Source organism: Tursiops truncatus, chromosome X, assembly GCF_011762595.2.
Source record: "Tursiops truncatus isolate mTurTru1 chromosome X, mTurTru1.mat.Y, whole genome shotgun sequence".
NCBI lineage: Eukaryota > Metazoa > Chordata > Mammalia > Artiodactyla > Delphinidae > Tursiops > Tursiops truncatus.
In genome coordinates this window covers 4,746,795-4,769,231 of record NC_047055.1, presented here as the reverse complement: position 1 = coordinate 4,769,231, position 22,437 = coordinate 4,746,795, and the positions used below count along the sequence as shown (strand labels likewise).

At 45.3% G+C, this 22,437-nt stretch overlaps 1 long non-coding RNA gene across 2 annotated transcripts in view; it reads right to left on the bottom strand.

Moving 5' to 3' along the window:
- The window catches only part of LOC109550581 (uncharacterized), a 72,662-nt gene extending 50,456 nt beyond the window's left edge, over positions 1 to 22,206 (bottom strand). The window contains exons 1-3 of one of the 2 annotated variants that reach the window (XR_012329124.1): positions 22,020 to 22,206; positions 20,286 to 20,387; positions 2,353 to 2,498 (exon numbers count right to left, since the gene is read on the bottom strand). This is a non-coding gene — a long non-coding RNA (uncharacterized lncRNA). Of the gene's footprint in view, positions 1 to 2,352; positions 2,499 to 20,285; positions 20,388 to 22,019 lie in introns of those variants that run through there. The other variant, XR_002177122.3, reaches the window with a different exon arrangement.
- Positions 22,207 to 22,437: the final 231 nt, after the last annotated feature.

The following is a 22,437-nucleotide window of genomic DNA, read 5'->3' as shown; positions in this document are numbered from 1 at the left end:
TATGGCTGAGAAATCCTCAGCCCAGAGAGCAAATCTGTTCAATTTCCTACGGCTGCTTTCTGAGATGTCACACACTCGGCTTTTCCTCAGCTACTGTGTGACCTTGAGGAGGTCCCTAAAGTCCCCTCTGCTTTAGTTTCCTCAGTAGTCAGCTAGGAATGGTGACAACTACTCCCTAGGCATGCTGTGCCACTTCTGCAGACCCTTCTGGTGGCACCAGGATCTGTGTCCTCTTGCTGAAGTCACCCCTCAAAAGTTCAGCCAGCCTGATGAATAGCCCCGCAGGAAGAAGGTGACGGGGCCCTTTGCTTGCCTGGAGGCAGTTTTAGTACTAGGGCTTCCTGCACAGAGATCTGGGCTGTGGGGGAAATGCCCAAACAGCCACACCCATACGGTGTGGATTACAAGTCTAATCGATGACAACAATAGTAATAGCTATCCTATACTGAGCATCTGCCATGCCCCACACGGTGTGAGGGACTTGACTCATGATGGCTAACCATCAAACCAGCCTTGCAGAATACACAGAATCATCCCTATTTCACAGAAGAATCTGAAGCGAATGAGAAACAAAACAAATATTCCAACAAATATGAGTGTGTATCCTTCATATACAGAAAGCTCTCATAAATCAATAAGAAAAAACTCAGCACAAAAGACACAAAAGACAGAACTAGACACTTACAACATACACATCATACATGTTCAATAAAATTAAAATGCCTAACAAAACTGATAATCAGAGAAATGTAAAATGAAAATGAGATACCAATTTTTCTTTTTTGCCTATCACGTTGGCAAAGATTTTAAGCACGAGGATACACACAATTGGCAAAGGGGCAGGGATATGTATATTGAAAGAAACATCTCAAATAAACAACCTAACCTGACACCTAAAGCAATTAGAGAAAGAAGAACAGAAAAACCCCAAAGCTAGCAGAAGGAAAGAAATCATAAAGATCAGATCAGAAATAAATGAAAAAGAAATGAAGGAAACGATAGCAAAGATCAATAAAACTAACTGGTAAGACTTTTCTGAATGGCAATTTGCCAAATGACATAAAAAGCCTTAAAAATCTATATTGTTTGACTCAATATTTCTACTTATAAGAATTTATCCTATGGGGGTAATTAGAAAAATGCACCCATTTATGCATTCATGTGTACACCTGTGTGTGCATAGAACAATACTGAAGGAACACAGAAAAATATGCTAACAAAGGGACCTCAGGGAGGTAGGGTTACTGGTGATTTAAATTTTTTCTTACTTTTCTGTGTTTTCCAAACTTTATTCAGTAACTTTGTAATCAGAAAATACATATATTTTACCAAAGGGCAGCTGTAAGTTATTCTAAATAAGTTCCTATCTCCTGGCCTGGCAATTGTCCAACACAGAGCGGGAACAGTTGTAGTCTGTCAATCCTTGAGGAATTTCTCTTGTAAGACTAGAAATGACACGTGAAGAGTAGAAAAGGCAAAATTCAATCCCAATTTTCCAAAAAGAAGAGGTGGCCAATTCCATACATCACAGTGCAGTTTAGTGAGTTTATAACTTTTGCACCCACAATTCTAATGAACTCCATCGTGTTAGCTGGAGGGGGACCTTGAGCTTGTCTAGTTTGACAATTTCCAACAGACCTTCGGAGGCAGACATTGATGGCTTGTAGATGAAACAGAGCTCATGAAACTGGGAGGGAAAGAAACTATATTGAAGAGTATAAGGACACATGGTCATTTGAAAGGAAGAGATGCTAAACTGGAACTCTGAAGAACAGGCTTAATCAAGTTAGTGCAAAGTTCTGCACGTAGGTCCGAAAAGTCCATGTTTTTAGGGGAAGACCTGAATTAATGGCATGCGTGAAGATGACAGGCCAAACGGAAGGGACGCATCCTCACTCCCTGCCCAAGTGTCCCTGCCCGTTCCCGCCTCCATACATCTGCTTCTGGCACGTGACTGCCTGGCAGGACTCCCCGCCCTGCCCTCCTCTCCACCAGGCTCGCCCTCTTTCCCTGAGCCCCGTCCCCCCACTGCAGACATTCATCCTGTGGCCCCTTTAGGCCAGTAACCAAGGATACCAGGCAGCATGCGTTCTCTCAGGGAGGCTGGAAATCCCTCACATTTGTATCCTGCACCCCAACATGGTCCCTGCTCAATAGATGTCTGGCAGGGAGAGCACAGATGTGGCGATGCGGCCACGGAGATCTGGGAAGGTCATTAAGTCGAATAATATTCCAGAAGGGTGTGTGTGCTGTTCTGTTCCCTATTATCCTGCTGGCTTGTACCTTTCAGGTCCTTGACAATTTATGGTACAGCAAAAATCCCATTAGAACAGGCTACGAGAAGGTGTTCAACTTACGTCACTGTACTGGAATCTGGACTGTTGAAGGCAATTCAAAATGAGAGAGCCACCGGCCAGGACGTTGGCGGTTCCCATTCGAGTGTAATTTGCCTTGTAATGTCATTAACGGGAACCAAATCTCCCTGGTCCTGAAGTTGCCTATGGAATCAAGTGATAAATGTGGAAATTGTAACTAGATTTTGTAAAAGCTAAATATAGCTCTTTGAGTGTATAATTAGAGCCTGTGTTAGGTGGCTGAGGATGGGTGATGGATGGGAATTTGGCCCCCCCGACTCGGGGACCTGGGGCAGCACGGTTATATATGTAGCCCAACGCAGGTGACTGTCAGATGGCGTAGCTTGTGATGCTCAACGCTGGCTGGATATTTGTATTTTGTGTATAAACATGACGGCCTCTCTTCCGTTACTCTGAGGAATCTTTGATAATTCACATGTGAAATTGGAGGCATCTTATTCATTCCGTTATTTATTATTCTCTGTAAAATGAGTTAGGAATTTGTCCCCGTGAATAATGTTAGCCATAATAGTTAATTTACTCCTATTCATTGGCAGTAATAAAAATGTACAAAGGGAGGCAGAAACATTATTTCTTGCTTGAAGTGCAATTTCATGTGGTGAGAAAAACATGTTAATATGCTGCAAAGTGCTACAGGAATTTAGTTCTCAAAGGAATGGCGGTATTAAATGTATTCTGACAAGAAGGAGCCTCGGAAGGGAAACATTTATCTTCATAAAGTCATTAAATTTACTGCAATCTGCTCACTCCATTAAAGGCGAAGCTGGGGAGCTGAGTCTGTCACAGGAGAGGCCCCTGCATTTCTGAAAAGAGGAGGGATGGGGCTCTTTCCCCTAAGAAGAAGTTTCCCCCCCAAAACTCGTGAGCTCGAACCAAGACACACACACGGGTACTCTGTTACCTCTTCCCAAACTAAATAAATGGGGTACTGACAAGGTTCTTCCTCTCCCCATGGTCAGATGATTCTGTATGGGACTAAGGAATGACAGATTTTTTTTTTTTTTTTTTTTTTTTTTTTGCGGTACGTGGGCCTCTCACTGCTGTGGCCTCTCCCGTTGCGGAGCACAGGTTCCGGACGCAGGCTCAGTGGCCATGGCTCACGGGCCCAGCCGCTCCACGGCATGTGGGATCCTCCCGGACCGGGGCACGAACCCGCGTCCCCTGCATCGGCAGGTGGACTCTCAACCACTGCGCCACCAGGGAAGCCCAGGAATGACAGATTTTACAAGCCCTCCTGGTCCATAATTTCAGGAGACTCTTGGCTCTAGGGGATGGGGAGGGGGGTTTCCCATCGTGCTGAGATGGACCGCAGGCGGCTCACACAGGCCTGGGTCTGCACTACGGCGTGAGCTGTTCTGCAGAGCGGTTTTTCTCTATGTGTGTTTCTCAGCTGAGGTACCCTGATCCATTCAAAAACGTCATGAATCCGCATTCTTGAAAAATCACAGACGGAGAGCGGGCTCTGGTTCCTTGGAGTCGTGTGTTTCTCTTGTATTTCAATAAGTCCATGTCCGTAATGAACTAAAACCACCACGAAATGCAAACAGATTTCAGAACCAAAGCCGTGCTGCCCACTTGGACACACGGTAGGGAGTGAAAACAAACTGAACAGCTTTCAGTACATCGGGAGAACGTGTCCCACTCACCTAATGCCTGGTCTTTCTAACGTTTCACAAATAGCTGCTGTTCTAAGGATGAGGACAAACATCCTATCTGCCTTCAAGTCGTGAGAAAGAAGATGACTTCAGGTGCGGTTCAGAAGAGGATGAGGGTGCAGAGCACAAGGTAAAGACAGGAAATGAAGAAGAAGGGCTGTGGTTAGTGATTTTAAAGTCCCAGGGCAAGTTTATCGCGAGAAGAAAATGGCTTTGACTGAACCAAGAGAGCTAAGGCATCCTCCACACCACATCACGAGCCATGGCTCGGGCTGTCCCAATATAAATCCAGAAGAGTCAAGCCATTTATTTGATGACATGAAAACAAGGTCATTGAAGGGAATTAACTATAAGCTCCAAGAGGTTGGAGACAATATTGGTCACTATGATAGTCTCAGCACCTCACTCATAGGAGGTGCTCTATAAATATTTGTTCAGGGGGCTTCCCTGGTGGCACAGTGGTTGGGAGTCCGCCTGCCGACGCAGGGGACGCGGGTTCGTGCCCCAGTCCGGGAGGATCCCGCGTGCCGCAGAGCGGCTGGGCCCGTGAGCCATGGCCGCTGAGCCTGCGCGTCCGGAGCCTGTGCTCTGCGGCAGGAGAGGCCACGGCAGTGAGAGGCCCGCGTACCGCAAAAAAAAAAAAAAAATTTGTTCAGGAAAGGGATGGATGCATGCTTGCATTGCTCAGTTGTGCTCTGGGGGGTGGCAGGGCTAGATGGATACATTCCTAATCCCATACTCCAAGTGATATTGGCCAGTCCAAAGGACAACTGCATTTTATTAGAAGGATGGATTCTGAAATGTTTGGCCCCGTTCTCAGTGCTGGGTTTACCATAGCAAACAAGACAGCATGTTCTCTGCCTTCCCAGAGAGGCAGTCTCTTCCCTCTGCCAACGGTCTAGAGGGGGAGACTGCCATTAAACAATTAAGAATGCAATTAATGACATGGCTACACTGGTGCTAAGCGCTACAAAGGAGAAGCACACAGCTTCCAGGAGACCAAACAACAGCCGAAACTAACCTCATCTCAAAGGAGGGTCACAGAGACTTCCTGGACAAAGTGACATTTGAGTAACACTTCTAAGGATCAATGAGAGTTAACTAGGTAAAAAGAGCAGAAGGGGGTATTCAGGGCAAAAGGATCACGTGCAAAGGCAGGCCCAGAAGCAGAAAGGAATAGACATCTTCTGAGGGATCCAAAGGCAGCCCGTGTGACTGGACGGCAGACGCTAAGGAGGGAAGTGGCCCACAATGAGGCTGTAAGAGGCAAAAGGGACCGCGGAGGTGGTGGTAAGGATTTGGGGATTTAGCCTAAGAATCATAGAAAGACACTGAAAGCTTTTAAGCAAAGAGAAAGAGACCTGATAAGATTTGCATGATTAAGAAGTCTCTTGAGCCACTAAATGGAGAGCAGATTAAAAGTGATTAACAGTGGAATACTACTGAGCCATGGCCTCTTCATGGTTTCATCGCTAGGTTTCCCAGCCTTAGCCAGCATGGCTCGGTTAATGGAGTTCTCAGAACAAGACACCGGTGACGCGCCCAAGTGCTTGTCTACACCTCACACGGTCTGTTCACTGATTCTTTGAAAGACCTTTGAAACATTCAAGTGCATAGAGGCCTTTTAGACTATCTGCCCTCTGTAACAGATCTGGCTAACTGCCTGCCCATCTGAAGGGCCACAGAGGAGAAAGCAGAAGAGGTTTCAAAAACCGGACTGTGCAAAGCTCAATGTTTAACAGCCCAGTGACTCCACGAGACAATTTATCAAGAGAGAACAAGTTGAACAATCTTTGCCTGAACAGAATGATAGCCGGATGGCCCTTCATCGAGGTACTTTTCCCAGAAAACAAGATCACTTGCTTTTAATGCTACTTTAGTCCACATTTCTTGTCGAGTCAAGAACAGAATCTGACCTGACCCTGAGCATACATTATACAGAACATCAAATTCCTACACACATTGTGTGTCTAAGTAAAGGAGATTCATTTAATCAACAGATATTTGACATGGAAATGTAAAATTAAATGTTCAAAAGAGTCGCTCATCATGTCTGAACAACAGGGCCATCATCCTGCAGACCCTTCATGTGTTACGACATCACCCATTGCTCCCCACGCACTACTCCACGCCAGGTTCCATGCCCCAACGCTGCGAGCCCCAGCTTGGCTGCCTTTTGGACTACCTTCTCTGGCTTTCTGGATTTGCTTTCCCACTTGGCTCTCAATTCTGAATGCTTTCATTACCTCAGTGCTCCTCCATGAGTTCAAAAGCAAGGCTTCCCCACAATCTGCAGCTTCTTAGAGCTCTTCCAGGTGGACCACACCCAAGAATGAAATCTCAGTAGCCCCACCGGTAGTCCTTGAACCCAGCACTACTTTAACTAGTAGCAGGCAGAGACATACATATGCATAAACGTGAAACTGCTCCCACACACATACCCCTCCCAGTCACCTTTCTTACCAGTCACACGTGCGGGAGGCTACTGACATCACTCAGATTAATGCTTCCCGGGACGGCAGAGCTCGTGGCACTATGATCTCAGCAACCCAGATGAGCTAGACCCACAGTGACCGCATATCCTGGGAGAAGGCTTAGGATGTGAAGAGTCAACGGCTCAGGGCAGGACAGCTGAAGATCTCGCTACTGCTGATGGCTGATGGCGGGGCCAGAAGAGAGAGGAGAGCCTTCTCTGAAGGAGTTCCTGGGCCAGTGGCAATGCTATGACAGGGTGTGGCGGACAAACTCTAAGGTAACCCCCAATGATTCCACCGCCCGGCGTTCATGTCTTTGCCTACTCTGCTGCCTCTGAGTGTGGGTAGTAGGTATGACTTGCTTCTGAGCTACAGAATACGGCAAAGGTGACTGTATGTCACTCCCACAATTATCTTGTTACGCAAGACACCACCTCACCAGACTGGAGGAGGCTTCTCCTTGATAAAGGAAGCAGCCGTGTTGAAGAAGCCACATGGCAAGGAACTTCAGGTGGCCTCTGGTCTACAGCCAGCGAAAAGCTCAGGCTCTCAGCCGTACAGCCACGAGGAAATGAATTCTGCCCACATCCTGATGCTTGGAACAGATTCTTCCCCACTCAAGCCACCAGAAGAACTCTCAGCCTTGACCTTCATTTCATCCTTGTGAGACCCTGATCAGAGGCTCCAACTAAGCTGTGCCCAGACTCCTGATCCACAGAAACTGGGAGATAATAAACGTGTATCGGCTTAAGTGGTTCAGTTTGTGGTCGTCTGTTACACAGTAATACAAAACCCGTACACAGGAGTTATGGGAAACAAGGATTACAGAATCAGTCAGGCCAGGCAGACCTCGGGCTGTGTGGGAGGGAGGAATGGGTTAGGCAGTAGCTGGAAACATCCCAAACATCAAAGCCAATCAAACACCTCAGTCTGCAATCCTAAGTCCTCCCTGTCTTGACCCCTGCTTCCAAGTTTTTGTTCAAATATGCACACATCTGTACCCTCCGTCCTGTCCATTCAACCCGGAAAGCCTAAGCACCTCTGCTGTGCCAGGCCCTGTCTTAGATCCAGCTGGAAGGAGGCAGGACAAAGTCAAGGTCACTGGCCTCTAGGGGTTCTCAGCAAGAATTTGAATCCCAAAGGGAACTGATTGATGCAGATGCTTGTTTGAAATATGATTTCCTGGGCTCCACCCACAGAGGTTCAGTTGGTAGATCTCAGGCAGGGCCTAGGCATTCACATATATATATATATATATATATATATATATATATATATACACACATATTTGCGGTAGGCGGGCCTCTCACAGTCGCGGCCCCTTCCGCTGCGGAGCACAGGCTCCGGACGCGCAGGCTCGGCGGCCATGGCTCACGGGCCCAGCCACTCCGCGGCATGTGGGATCTTCTCGGACCGGGGCACGAACCCGCGTCCCCTGCATCGGCAGGCGGACTCTCAACCAGGGAAGCCACAGGGAAGCCCCATATTTTTTTTTTAAATGTCTCAAGTGATTCTTATGCAGGTAGTCCAAGGACCACACTCTTAAGATTAAACACCAACCTGCAGGGCCAGTGTTAGGTTTTCAAGAGAGCAATGACAAGATATGGCTTGCATTTTAAGAGGATCACCCTGGGCTGCTGCATGGAGAATAAACTGATTAGGAGCAGGGATAGAAGCAGGGGGCCAGCAGGGGCTGTGGTCCAAGAGAGATGATAGTGGCTTGACCAGGGTAGGAACAATGGGATGAGAGAAAAATAGATGGATACAGGTTACATTACGGAGGTGGAGCCAACAGAACTTAGTGATGATTTGAATGTGAGACAGAGAGGGAAGTGTTGAGGATGCCACCATTACTCAGATCATCACGTTTGTGATTATTCAAGTGACATGCCCATTGTAATTGTGGTCACTCCACAGTATAATACTCATGAAAGGGAAGAAACAGGTCAATACAAACGCAATCATTTTCCCATCAAAATAATTTGAGTAACCAATTGGAACACACTGATTTCCTTAATTTAATAGGTGAGTCCGTCATCATGAATGAATCAATGGTTTAAATATCATTCCCCAGACAAAACAGCAGAAGTACCTGCTCATTAATGAAACATAACTCTTTCAGAGAAGTCAGCTTTGGGCTTCCCTGGTGGCGCAGTGGTTAAGAATCCGCCTGCCAAGGCAGGGGACACGGGTTCGAGCCCTGGTCTGGGAAGATCCCACATGCCACGGAGCAACTAAGCCCATGCGCCACAACTACTGAAGACCTTGCACGTAGAGCCTGTGCTCCCCAACAAGAGAAGCCACCGCAATGAGAAGCCCGCTCACCGCAACTAGAGAAAGCCTGCGTGCAGCAACAAAGACCCAACACAGCCAAAAATAAATAAATAAAATAAAAAAAAAGAGAAGTCAACTTTATTCAAATTGTTTCAAACTGTTCACAAAATGTTTCAAGGAGAAATCATAAAATTCTAAGGACTGAAAAACTAGATAAGGACCCTTCTTTTTTCTAGACCAGGAAACAAGTACAGAAGAGAGTTATGTAAATATACGATTGCCAGAGAAACCTTTCCTGAGTGGGGCAGAATGATTTGGAGAAAGAGGATTAATTCTTGTTGGGTGCTGGTTTAATTTTTTACTTTGTGTTTAAATTTTTTTTTATTTCACTTTATCTTAACAATGACCCCATAGAGATCATTATCATCTCCATTCTACGCTCAGGATTTGATAACAGTGGCAGAATGTCAAACAACTATTTAATAAATGAAAACTTTCACCTCACCTCTTCCATCGAAATAAACTCCAATGAATTAAAGAGTTAAGTTTTAAAAGAAAGTTATCAAACAGTCCATCAAAACATAGGTAAATATTTACCAGCTCATGGTATGGGGAAAGGTTTTCTAAACATGAAAGGAAAAGAAACGTAAAACAAAAACACTGATAAGTTTGACTCCAGATATGTATTTAAAAATCTCTGTATAAAAATATCACAAGCAAAATTTAAGACACAAGTAAGAGTGGAAAATTATCTGTACCTACTATAACACAGATATAATGCCTTTCCACAGTGCGGTGGCTGCCTTGGTGTCAGACTATTTCAATTTGAATCCTGGCTCTGCCTTTTACTAGCTGTGTGACCTGCAGCAAGTTATTAAACTTCTCTGTTCCTATTTTCCTCATGTGTATGATGGGGATGATAAGGGTACTTACTTATTCATGAGCCCTAAAAACGCTCATGCCCTTTGACCTACTAATGTGACTTCTAGGAACCTAGTCCAAGGAACTTATTATATAAACAAATAAAAATGTGAGAAAAGGGGCTTCCCACGCACAATATTAACTAAATTTTTTCACTCCCCCAAGGAGCCTTCTAGAAGAGGCAAAGCCTGGGACCAGGCTGGGACTAGGGGTGACGTCAGTGAGGGATCTAGTGTCTCCTTGAATTGTATGCCCTGGGTGTTTGCTTACTGTACCCTAGTCCCTGCCTTGGAGCACGAGGCTAACATCTATCCCTAACAAAAAAAGTCTTACGACTTCAAGTTAGAAAGAGCATCGATAGAAGAGAGTTTTTAATTTCTTCAAATCTTGGTCCATGAAACAGGTCAGGCTTTGAAAGCATTCATTCAACAATTCGACAGGCCCTTGGGATTTCCCTGGTGGTCCAGTGGTTAAGACTCCGTGCTTACACTGCAGGCGGCTTGGGTTCAATCCCTGGTTGGGGAACTCAGATCCCACATGCTGCGTGGTACGCCAAAAAATTAAAAACAAACAAACAAACAACAAAAAAAGCAATTTGACAGGCCCTGTATGATGTTCTAGGGACCCAGAGATTGGCAGGATGGGGAGGGGTGGGCGTGTACAGGGTAATTAACAATGTGTTCACAGGGCCATATATTTTTTTTAAATTTGCAAAAGTAAGATGTTTTCATCACAGTTGGTTAAGCCTACCGTGCCTTTCCACTCTGACTTGCCCCTCAATCCCATTTCCCCTTGTGTCCAGTGGCATCAGAATGGCCTCAAGCATTTTGGGGAACGGGCTAGGGGAAGCTGACTTGGGATAGATCAATTTTGAGTTTGGTGGGGTATATTTATGGGGTTTGCAGTTACTTCCATGATTAGTTAAATTATCCCTAAGCATCTTGCTGTAGGAATGACTTCCGGGACGCTCCTACCATCCACTAGGCTGACTCACCTGGGGTCATGACATAAAGGTCCAGAAGCCATATTGCTTGTGCACACATCCTATAGCAGCTGGTACCGAAAGTGGGCAGATAGTGGAAGACAAACAGGGCTTGAGTGTACCGAGTCAGAAGCTTAGTCTTTGGAAAAGTCTTTCAAATTTTAAATAGAGATTTAAAATGAGAGAGAGAGAGAGAGACAGAAAGAGGTTTTCTTAAATTTGACAACAACAGAAACAATTGGTAATTAGACGAATTACCCACTAAAAGTTGAGAAGCTGGGAGGAAAAAAAAGGTTTCTAAACGATCAACAATATAAAACAAATTTCAACCAAAAGTGATAGAGGAAAGAAAAATGATCTTCCAACTCTCTCCACAGAAAATCCTATAAAATTGTCATATGCAGAAGTGATTGAAGAATATGTCAGGCAGCTGCTTAGTGAAAATATTGTGCTATTTTTCTGGATTTTATGATGTCTCCGGTATTTGGCAGCCTTCCAAATTTGTGATTTCTGTGATTTATTTTCCCTAAGTAAATATTGACTTTTGTACCTAATTTTGAATTTGTGATTGGGGTTGCTTTTCTTAAGGAGGGTCACACAAATTCGGTAAGCTTCAGGGCCCCCAAATCTGGATGTGCTTCTGGTAGGAGATGAAAGATCGCAGAGATTTGTAGATGTATTCATGATTTGTGTAGGTACTCTACAAAACAGTTTTAACAATAAAAAATGAGTTATGTGCTAAATTTCTACCTTGTCTCAGTTACCCACACCTGGGGAAAGGCCTGCTCGATGAGCCAGCCAAGCAGATTGGGCCACATAGGACCTACGCCTGAAGACCCCGCACCAAGGAGGAAATCATTTCCACGGGGAGCAACAAATGGCCCATCATTCAGAGCATTGTTTTTCAATTACATACAGAAAGAATTTCACCACCACCTCCCACTTCCTCTTGCATATGGATTCAAAGCAAAAATATTTATTGAGCGTGCAAGACTCCAGGTCACCTGGGGATCAAGCCAGGCGAGAGGGTCCAGGAGAGTCAGCATAACTTTGTGGTAGGAATACAAGAGAGGAGGTGAAGTCTGGAGAGCTCTGCTAAATTTTGGAAAATCAGGCGGGCAAAGGCCTAAGGGGAGGAGGTTCTCCCCTCAGCAAGGGTTAAGGCTTCCAGCCAGGAGGCAGAAGGAAGAGGGCCCAGGAAAACCAAGTTCAGTCTTCACTCTTCATCAGGCCCCGCTCATTAACAGCCCAGCGGATCTGTAGAGATTGCGGGAACGTGGGCAATTTGGCCTCAGAGTTGAAGGGCAGGGAGCACGGCAGGCCTGGAAGAGTGGTGTGATAACCAAGACAGTCCCTGGAAGGGGGTGGAGCCTGGACTATCCCCGGCTACCTGTGCCCCAGCTCATCCCAGACTGGCCCTTTACAGGAAGGCTGCAGCACGACATCCCTCCAGATAGCACAGGCTTTGGCGGCAGACAGGCCTGAGCCTCAGCCTAACCCCTCCAGCCTTGTGACCCAGGACAAATGATTTCATCTCTCTATGCTTGAGTTTTTTCATCTCTACACAGGGGCTGGTGCCCACCTCAGAGGGTTCTTACAAGGAGATTTTTAACTAATACTAGCTGTAACTAACATTTACTCCATGGATACTTCATGCTTATTGCAGCTAATCAACCAGAACAACCCTCTTAGGAAGTTTTCCTCACTTCCCCATTTTACAGATGAGAAAACTCAGGCACAGAGAGGTTGAGTAATTTGCTCAAGAACACACAGCTACTAAGTAGCAGAGCCAGGGTTTGCGATGCAAGCAGTTCAACCCCAGAGTCTGTATGCCAAATCACTCTCCCTCCTGCCTCTCACTATCAATACTTGCAACTGGCTTTTCAACAACAGAAAAAACATGGAAGGCTAAACTATAGGCACCAAAAAGAATGTAAATGCTATCAACCTTCCCGGTGGGGATGTGAAATGGTACCCCATCTATGGAGAGAAATGTGGCAATATGTAGCAAAAATATGTGTATGTTTACCTTCTGACCCGACAATACCAGTCCTAGGAATCTATCCCATGGATACTGGCAAAAATATGAAAATGCATATACACAAAGCTATTTGATGCAGAACAATTTGTAAAAGCAAAGACTGGTATCAGCCCAAATGTTCCTCGATAGGGGATTGGTTGAACAAACAGTGGTGCGTCCACATAACGGAGTTACCCAGCTGGTAAACAAATGAGAAGATATTATAAAGTGATTTCCAGGATCTATTTTTAAGTGGGGAAAAAAAAGCAAGGTGTAGAAAAATGTGCATATCATGCTATCTTTTTTCCAAGAAAGGAAGGATGCCAAGATATACGTATATGGAGAATTTCTTGGTGGTCTGGTGGCTAGGACTCGGCGCCACTGCTGAGGGCCTGGATTCAATCCCTGGTCGGGGAACTAAGGTCCACAAGCCACCCGGTGCGGCCAAAAAAAAAAAAAAAAAAGATATATGAACATTCTCAGGTTAAAACATTAAAAAATGGAAGGATGAGCCCTAAGAAATTTTGAAATGGTTGCTTCTAAAGTGAGGAGGAAACAGGATGAAAGGGGCAGGGATAGAATCTAGATTTATTTGAATGTACCTTGGCTTACAGATTTGACTTCAGAATCATGTAACCATATTATGTAATCATAAAAGAACATTAAGGGCTTCCCTGGTGGTGCAGTGGTTGAGAGTCCGCCTGCCGATGCAGGGGACACGGGTTCGTGCCCCGGTCCGGGAAGATCCCACATGCCGCGGAGCGGCTGGGCCCGTGAGCCATGGCTGCTGAGCCTGTGCGTCCGGAGCCTGTGCTCCGCAACAGGAGAGGCTGCAACAGTGAGAGACCCGCATACCGCAAAAAAAAAAAAAACCCCAAAACAAAACAAAACAAAACAAAAAAGAATATTAACAACACTATAAAACAGAAACTCCCGAAGTGAAAGCAAAATGAAATAGATGAATCTAATTGTGTGTGTAGCTGGTGGCAGAGAGAAACTATTCCCAGTGACTTTTAAACACAGTCATCTGATAGTATATCCCTAGTGAGATTTGCTTTAAGTATACGAACTACAAAAAAATGTGCAAATTATTTATAGTAATCATATTGGGTGGTAGCATTAGTATTGTTATTCTGAGACAGTTTTGTTTGTATGATGAGATAAATTGAATAAGTAATTGTGTGATATTTTAATTCTATTATCCCCCGTGGCCTTGAATACTGGGATTCTTAGTGTAGGAATAGAGATGTGGATGTAAGATAGAAGATGTTCCATACATGCCCTGTAGTCCTGAATTTGAATGGGAAGCATCAGTATGAACTCATGATATATTTTACTTTAAATAATACACTTCGTAGCTCTTCTGCTGAAAAGCTCTAGAAACAATGACGAACCCAGTAGCAATGAGCAACCTTAAAATGCAGACTGTAGTCCTGAAATATCATTTATCCCTAAAAGAAACAGGGCTTCTCGGAGAAATGGCTGATTCTAGGTCTGTAGCCGAAATGTACAAGATGAGCCTGGAGCACCCTGTCTTACCGGAGAACAAGGAAACGATCAAAGGCTCTCGGGGTCAGGGCAAAAGAACTCAGGGAGCCAACTTGAAGAGGCTTCCATTGGCCAAAGATGGGACAATTTGAATATCAAAAAAATAATGACCGTCATGGATTGGCAAATTTATGGTTAGCAAAGGGGAAAGGTGGGTGGGGGGAAGGATAAATTAGGAGTTTGGGATTAACAGATACACATTACTATATATAAAATAGACAACCAACAAGGACCTACTGTAGGTCCTTGTATAGCACAGGGAACTCTACTCAATATTCTGTAATAACCTACATGGGAAAAGAATCTGAAAAAAATGGATATATGTATATGTACAATTGAATCACTTTGCTGTACACCTGAAACAAACACAACATTGCAAATCAACTATACTCCAATATAAAATAAAAAAAAATAATAACTGCCAATGGATTGAACACATCAAATATATTTAAACTCATGATTTCATTATAAAAAAATCTACTTTGTCACTTTAGTGCAATGAAAGAGAGCCAACTTATTCTTTTGGAAATTAATAATTAAAGGGAAAGAATCAAGTATTAATCCTGCATTTCTCTATGGACTAAACCACTGGGCAACCAAATAGTAGATGAGGGAAATTTCTCTTGTTTTGGAGCTCTATGTAAGATAGATAACCAACAAGGACCTACTGTATAGCACAGGGAATTCTCCTCAATATTCTGTGATAACTTATATGAAAAGAATCTAAAAAAGAATATATGTTTATGTACAACTGAATCACTTTGCTGTACACATGAAACTAACACAACATTGTAAATTGACTATACGCCAATAAAATTCTTTTTAAAAAGAAGTATTGTAGCTAATAAATGAAAAAGTCATTAGAGTTAGAGTATCAACGTTGCACAATCGGTAATGAAGTAATGGATCTAGGCATCGAACAATAATGATTGCTAGCATCACCAAAAAAAAGGAGGCACCTAGACAGGATGTAGGGTGACCAACGTCATCTATGACGCATCATTCTTGCTGGCCCCAAGTTAAGTTTGCATCAGATGAAGCCTCGAGATACAACAACCAATTCACAAGAAACACTAAGGACAGAGGAACGTCTTAAGGTAAGCCGTGGAGATTCAATCAGCCAGATCCAGACTGTGAGACTCTATAGGAAAACTTCTTCAGCAAATAAATTATGAGGGGGAAAAAAAGATAGAGAGCGTTCCTACAATTTTAAAAAGTTCTGAAAGACATACTAACCTTAACCAATTGTAATATATGGGCTTTATTTGTATCCTGATTCAAACAAACTGTAGTGTGTGTGTGCGCACGTGCACACACGTGTATAATAGGAAATCTGAACACTGATCACTGCACTATTTATATTTGATAATGGTATTTTGGTTGTGTTATAAAAATATTTCATGTCTTTTAGAGATACGTACTGAAATATTTATGGATTACTTGATTTATGAAGTCTGGGATTTGCTTTAAAATAATACAGGAGATATGAAGTAGATGGGGCCAGAGATGCAACAAAACTGGCCCTGAGTTGATAATTATTGAAGTTGGGTAATGGGTATATGGTGGTCTATCAAGCTATTCTATTTTGTATATTTTTAATTTTCCATATTTTTAAACTCAAGGTCAAGCTGTTGGAAGTTTAGTGGTAGAGAGAGGAGGGAAGGTGGAGGTCCTCTCAGGACTGAACCCTCCTGTAAGCAAGGGAGCTGCCATCATTGGGAAAATCTGCCTCCTGGGACCTCCTTCTATTTGGTGCTCAGGGGCACGTGACCCCTGCCTGGCTAGACCTTCAATGCCCTTCCGCCACTCTGACTCCCATCTCCAGTGATCTAAAGCTTCTCAGCAGAAGCCCTTATTCCTGAAACAAGGAAGATAAACTTTCTAAAAGAGCCTCTCCACTCAGAAGACTAATCTGAAACACAGCTTAGTGGTGCTGGGAGTTTTTAATTATTGTGGCTGTCAGTTGATGTAAATATTTTAATGAATGGTTTTATTATGCTTCTGTCTTGAGGCCTCAGGCACAAAGTCCACTTCTAAAAATCAGATGTTCTTGCAACCATATTTCTTTAGCATTTTAATAGTTTGCAGAGAACATCCCTATCGTGGTCATTTGTTATAGTTCATACTGAGAGATGACAGCAGGGGTAGTTTTGTGGAAAGAACCTTGAACCAGGTCTCAGAAGTCCTCAGTTTAAAGTCCTGGATATCAGTGTTGTGACTTACTGGCTGATGAGCTGGGGCAAGCATCTTAACCAATGTGAGGCTCTTTCGTCATCTGAAACATGGAGATGAGAAGCCTGGCTGAAACTGGTGTTTGGAGAATCTAACTGAATAATATGTGAACGTATTTTCTAAACAGTAAAGTGCCAGATACATAAAAGATAGATGCTCATTTATACAAGTGAAAAAAATGCACAGTAATGTGAAAACCCACATTACTAGTTGTTGAATTCAAGACATACTGAACCTTCCTCTTCTTAGGCAGAACTCTCTACCCTTAATTCTTAGAGCCTGCTTGTCTGCCGGGTCTGTGAGCAACACACACCCGTACACCACACACCACATAACCACATAGACACAGGTGATGCCGAAATTTGGCCTCTGTACACGAGTACCAAATTGAATCTCAGAGACAGAGTTTTGGGTGAAGTAGAAAAGAATAGCTTTATTGCTTTGCCAGGCAAAGGGGACCACAGCAGGCTAATGCCCTCAAAACTGTGTGTCCCAACCCAGGGGGCGTTGTGAGGAGTTTTATAGTCAAGGGGCAGGGTTATCAGGGTGTGTGCAGGACCCATATTCTTTTCAATCTAGAGATCTTCTGGTGTCAGGTGGTCTCTTGATCTGTGGTTCTCAAGGTTATTGAACTGTGACCTTCTCTCTGGAACATCTTCCATTTGTTGGGGGTTTTAGTTCTTTAAAGAGCTCAAAGATATTGTTATGTGTATCCCTTGAGGGGGAACCAGGACCCTGCCCCCAGGCTGCGCTATTGTTTCTGGACCGCTCCTCCCCTGTCTCTGCAGCCCCTCCCTTCCCTGATTAGCAACTGCTTGAACCTGCCCTTTGGAACTCAGGGGACACAGAAAGGCTTTTGTGCCCAGGAGCCCACAGGGTCCTGCTCAGTTTCACAGGGGCTGCCATGAAGGACCCTCAGTACATACTTACTACACTAGAATGAACTGGAATGCTCTCCTGGCTCTCTCCCCATCCAAACTGCATTAAGCCTCCAGTTCCAGGGCTCTCTGAAGGCTGCTGCATCCCACCGTCCAGACAGATCCCACAAGCCAGCACACAGCCCCTTCCTCGCACCCATGGGCATCTGCAGTGGCATCTGACAGCAGGCTCTTTCATCCTGGATGGTGATTTGGAATTACCCAGATTTCCAATCCACTTCGTTTTACTGACTGGAAATTTCTCCTTTTATTACAATTTGACTTTGGTATGAATCACAGATACGAGGTTCTTCTCTTCATTTTTAGAGAGATTGGTTATTACATGAGGAATGCTGCTACTTTCGAGGGTTCTTACTCTTGTTCCAGAAAGGAAAGGTGTCTAGGAAACAAGACCTGTACACGAGTCACAGCCATAGTCATGAGCAGATGGGCTTGTAAGTAAAATCGGACTGGGCCCAGCTTGGGCAAACAACTGGCACAGGAAGCGCCAAAGTGTGGGGCTTCCCTGGTGGCGCAGTGGTTGAGAATCCACCTGCCAGTGCAGGGGACACGGGTTCGAGCCCTGGTCCGGGAAGATCCCACATGCCACGGAGCAACTAGGCCCGTGTGCCACAACTACTGAGCCTGCGCTCTAGAGCCTGCGAGCCACAACTACTGAAGCCCGCGTGCGTAGAGCCCGTGCTCCGCAACAAGAGAAGCCACCGCAATGAGAAGCCCGCGCACTGCAATGAAGAGTAGCCCCCGCTCGCCGCAACTAGAGAAAGCCCATGCGCAGCAACGAAGACCCAACGCAGCCAAAAATAAATAAATAAATAAATTTATTAAAAAAAAGTGCCAAAGTGTGGCAGAAGTCCTATAACTGGTAGAACCCGGCAAGTTCAAGGAAGTTGGAAGCAACAGGTCCAACAGAGTCTAAGGTTTCTGTTTACCCTTTGAGAGAGGAGTGGGCGAAGACATCCAGATATCCTGGCTAGCTTTTTGTAAGTTGCTTAGACTAAGTATGTGTTTTGACTACTGCCTCTGAGCTTCACCCTAGTCACTTTCAAAGCTGATGTTGACCACCTCTGGCCTGGCTTAGAGCTCCAAGACACCTCAAAAATAAAATGACGCAGAAAGGCATGAAACAAAGGGCAAAGATATACCTACAAATGCAAAGTAAACAGGATTGGCGCTATTACTATCAAAGTGAGTTCAATGCGGCAGAATTAAGCAGAAGAGAGATTTTAAATAAATAAAATATATGATCCACCAAAAAGTAATAATAGTTATGACCCCAAACACACCAAACAATCCAGCGTCAAAACTCATGAAGCAAAAATTCTAGAATGGGTGGAGATGAAGCCAGAGAGGTAGACTGGACCCACATGGTAGAGAGCTCTGAATACTTCTGAAGGAATCTGTATCCTGTAGCGGATGGGAAAGGAAACAACCTCTCTGCTCCTTGGCTACATCTTGTATGTTCCTGTTTGTGTCAAGCTGTGTCTGTAACCAAGCTGCGCCTTACCTCCAGTATCAGCTACAGAGGACACCCAGCACCCGCTACTCTAGAATGAATGGGAACGATCTCCACAACCCTTTTCTCCACCCAAACTATGCTCATTCTGGAAGACACAGATCAGGGCCCACCTCCTGGATGAAGTCTTCTTCCCACCCCAAGTCCTCCATGGCCACTTCGTCCCACCTCTGAGATGAACAGTAGAACATGATGAACAGTAGAACTCTTTGGGAAATTAATCACACTCTGCCTTGTGACTTATCTTCTTTTGTATTATCTATTTGAACTGGTTCTTGAAGCTTGCCTTGTCATTTCACAACTTTTCACAAGTTCATGTTCACCTCCCCAATTTGGCAATACACCTCAGAGGTCTGACCCGCTCTGCTATTTCTATGCACAGAGGAGTGTCACGCAGAGTGCTTTTGGAGGGAGAGGACTCTGGGGCAGTGAGTGGATGGGCCTGAGAGTCAAGAGACTTCCTCTGATAGGAACCTGCTATAATCATCCAGGACAGTAGTAAGGAGATGGTATTTGCTTGTGCTATAAGGGGCATGGGAAGGGATTCAATGGGAGTGAACTTTCAGGAAAAATCAGCAGGGCTGAATGGGCTAAGAAGAATAAGACTCAAGGATATCTCCCACTGAGCTGGTCACGATCTCCAAGGTTCCAAGCATGATGCTGACACCCGTGACCCAGATCAGCTAAGCCCTTCACACCAAGAAGGCACATATGTGAGACTTAGGCTCTGAGCCATTTTCTTAGTTGGTTGAGGGCCAAACGATCCAGTGGCTCTGACGGAACTAGGTATGGCACAAAGACAAAGGAAGAGGAGCCCACCAGAGGCCACCCTCCGCCAAACCTTCTGCCTGCGGTCCTGACACTTCCAGCTCCCCACCCTGCAGATCACCCAAGCCCTTTGCAAACCAGAAGGTAAAGATGCCAGTTGGGTGGGGGAGGGGGGCGGTGCACAGGACACCCTTGGGCTTCCAATACCAGAGATAAGATGTAAGCCGACCCTGGCTGGAGGCCACCAGCTCGAGATGCTAGACCAAAGGGGCTCCCCAGAAAGCACAACTTCCCCCACTCCCCACGTGCCCCTAGCAACAGGCATACGGGTCACCGACACAACCCCCACCCTGCAGTGCCTCTGAGAGCTGGCCTGGGTGCCCCCAGGCAAAAGGAATGGTTCCTCCCAGACCATTGGTTCGGACGTCTCTGGGAAAGGCAGCAATGAAAGACGGAAACCCACAGGGACCTGGGAGCCAGAGAAAGCTGAGAGAGTAGCTTTGTGACCTTGCGCAAATCATTTCCCATCTCTGGGCTCGAGTATCCCTCTCTGTAAAATGGCAATAAAATGGTAATACTACTCACCCAACAGGTGTTGCCAGGGCGCCCGGCACAAGGAGGCACTCAAAAAGTAAAAATAATTATCGCTGTCACTCTGCATCGTGGTAAAGCCAGTCGAGGTGAAGTCTAGAAAGGGACGCAATCTGTGAGACTCTGGAGGATTGAAACGGGACTGCTGGGAGTCTTCCCCTCCCCCAACACACCGGCATACACATCCGCGCATGCTCACACGGGCCGCCCAAGGGCTGGCCTGAGGCCTGAGCAAAGCCCCGCCCGACGGTGCCTCTTGCACTGGTGAAGCTCCTAATTGCGGAAAACATCCCCACAGGAGACCCAGCGGAGGTTAACTCCCCTTCCTGCCGGCGGGGCCTGGAGCAAGCATCTTATTTGCATACTGATTCCCATCAGTTGGAGAAGTGTGGGATTTTGAACCTTGTGGGTGTGCCAGGGTATCCCTTGCCAGGTAGAAAAAATTTCAACGTGCAGCCGAATTTCAATCTTCCAGCCAATGCGATCTGCTTCCTCCCTGGAGCTACAACCAGAGAAGTGGCTTGAACTCTGCTTGGAGCTTGCTAGCACCACAGGAAATTCTCTTGCAGAGATTCAAAGAGTCAGTGACCCAAGCACCTTCCAGTGCTTTCCAGATTCTAAGGCACTTTCACAACTATGATCACACTTAGTCTTCTGAATAACCCTGTGAGGTAGGTATGAATAAACCCATTTTACAGAGCAGGAGACTGGGCTTAGACACGTAAAGTGCTTCATCTGAGCTTGCGCGCTGTCTCTCTCTCTCTCACACACACACACACGCACACGCACACAACCCTAGTGGTTTCCAAGCTCAAATTCAAACACAAGTCTGGACTCCACACTCCTACCCCACTCCACTACCTCTTTTTACTTCCTTCTTTCTTCTTTACTACCCAGCCAACTGTCTCCACCATCCCCTAAGGAGTTTTATGGCCGGACTGCAGCCAAGCCCTCAGGCCAGAAAGATGAAGATTCCTGCAAGTAGTGACCCGGCAGCTTCTGCTTTTAACAGTTTAATTTCAAAGGAAATGGACCTCACTTAACTAAATTTCCTTTTCTATTTTTTTCTAGCTATTAAAGAACTTGCATATCTAATAAATATTTAATAGGAATTCCCCTCCAGCTGCATTCAGGCCTCTCAGCATCTCATTACCGTGTCTTAGAATAGTATCCTCATTGTCACTTGCTTAATTATGCTAAGAAAGAGTTGAATTGTGTAGCTGTTGGGATCAGAAAGCGATTAAATTCACTTGGCAAGACATTGGATATCTCATTATTATCCTCATTTAGCACTTCTAATGGAGTTATTTTTTTCCCCAATACTGACTTGGGAAAGGCTTGCTTGGTGGAGCTAAGTATTTCCTTAAGCCTTGCACAACTTTGCAGTGTGCCAGAAAAGATCAGAAGTTACTTCACACATCATTTGAACTCCCAAGAACACCAACCGCCCGACGAGCAACAACACAGGAGCCTGGAGAAAGGGGTGGGGCAGGTGGGCTTTTCAGATCAGCCAGTGCCCTCTGATGTTTGAATTCCTTCTGCAACCTCATCCTGGAGGGCTAGTCCAGGCCCTGCTTGGACTCCTCCAATGTCAGGAAACTGACTTCTCCCTAAGGCAGCCTGTTAGCTCTTTGGACCCCTCAGTAAGTCCTTTGTTGCTTTCAGTTCCTGGTCCTCTCCCTGCCCTCTAGATCTTCCCTGCTTTTTTGGATAACAGAGAACTCTTACCTCTCTCTTAGAAGATCCTTTGGCGAGTTGGAGATTCTGAAACTCAGCAGGACCCTGTGGGGTCCTCCTGGATGCAAAAGCCTTTATGTGCCCCCCGTTTCTGGCGTGTAGGAAAAAGGCTGCAGCCTCCTAGACCTTCCCTGAGTTCCAAAGGGCAGGTTCCAACAGTTGCTAATCAGGGAAGGGAGGGGATGCAGAAACAAATGGGGAGAAGCCAAGAAGCAATAGTGCAGCGACTAAAACAGGGCCCTGGTTCCTCCGCAAGGGTTATATCAATACGTAACAATACCTTTGAGTTCTTCTGCAGGAACTAAGGCCCCCAGCCAGGTGGAGGATGGTAACTTCCAGCTGAGCGCCCCGCCCTGTTACCTCACCACCAGCAGTCAAGTTTGCCAGGCTCTCTGCTCTAGGCCCAGCA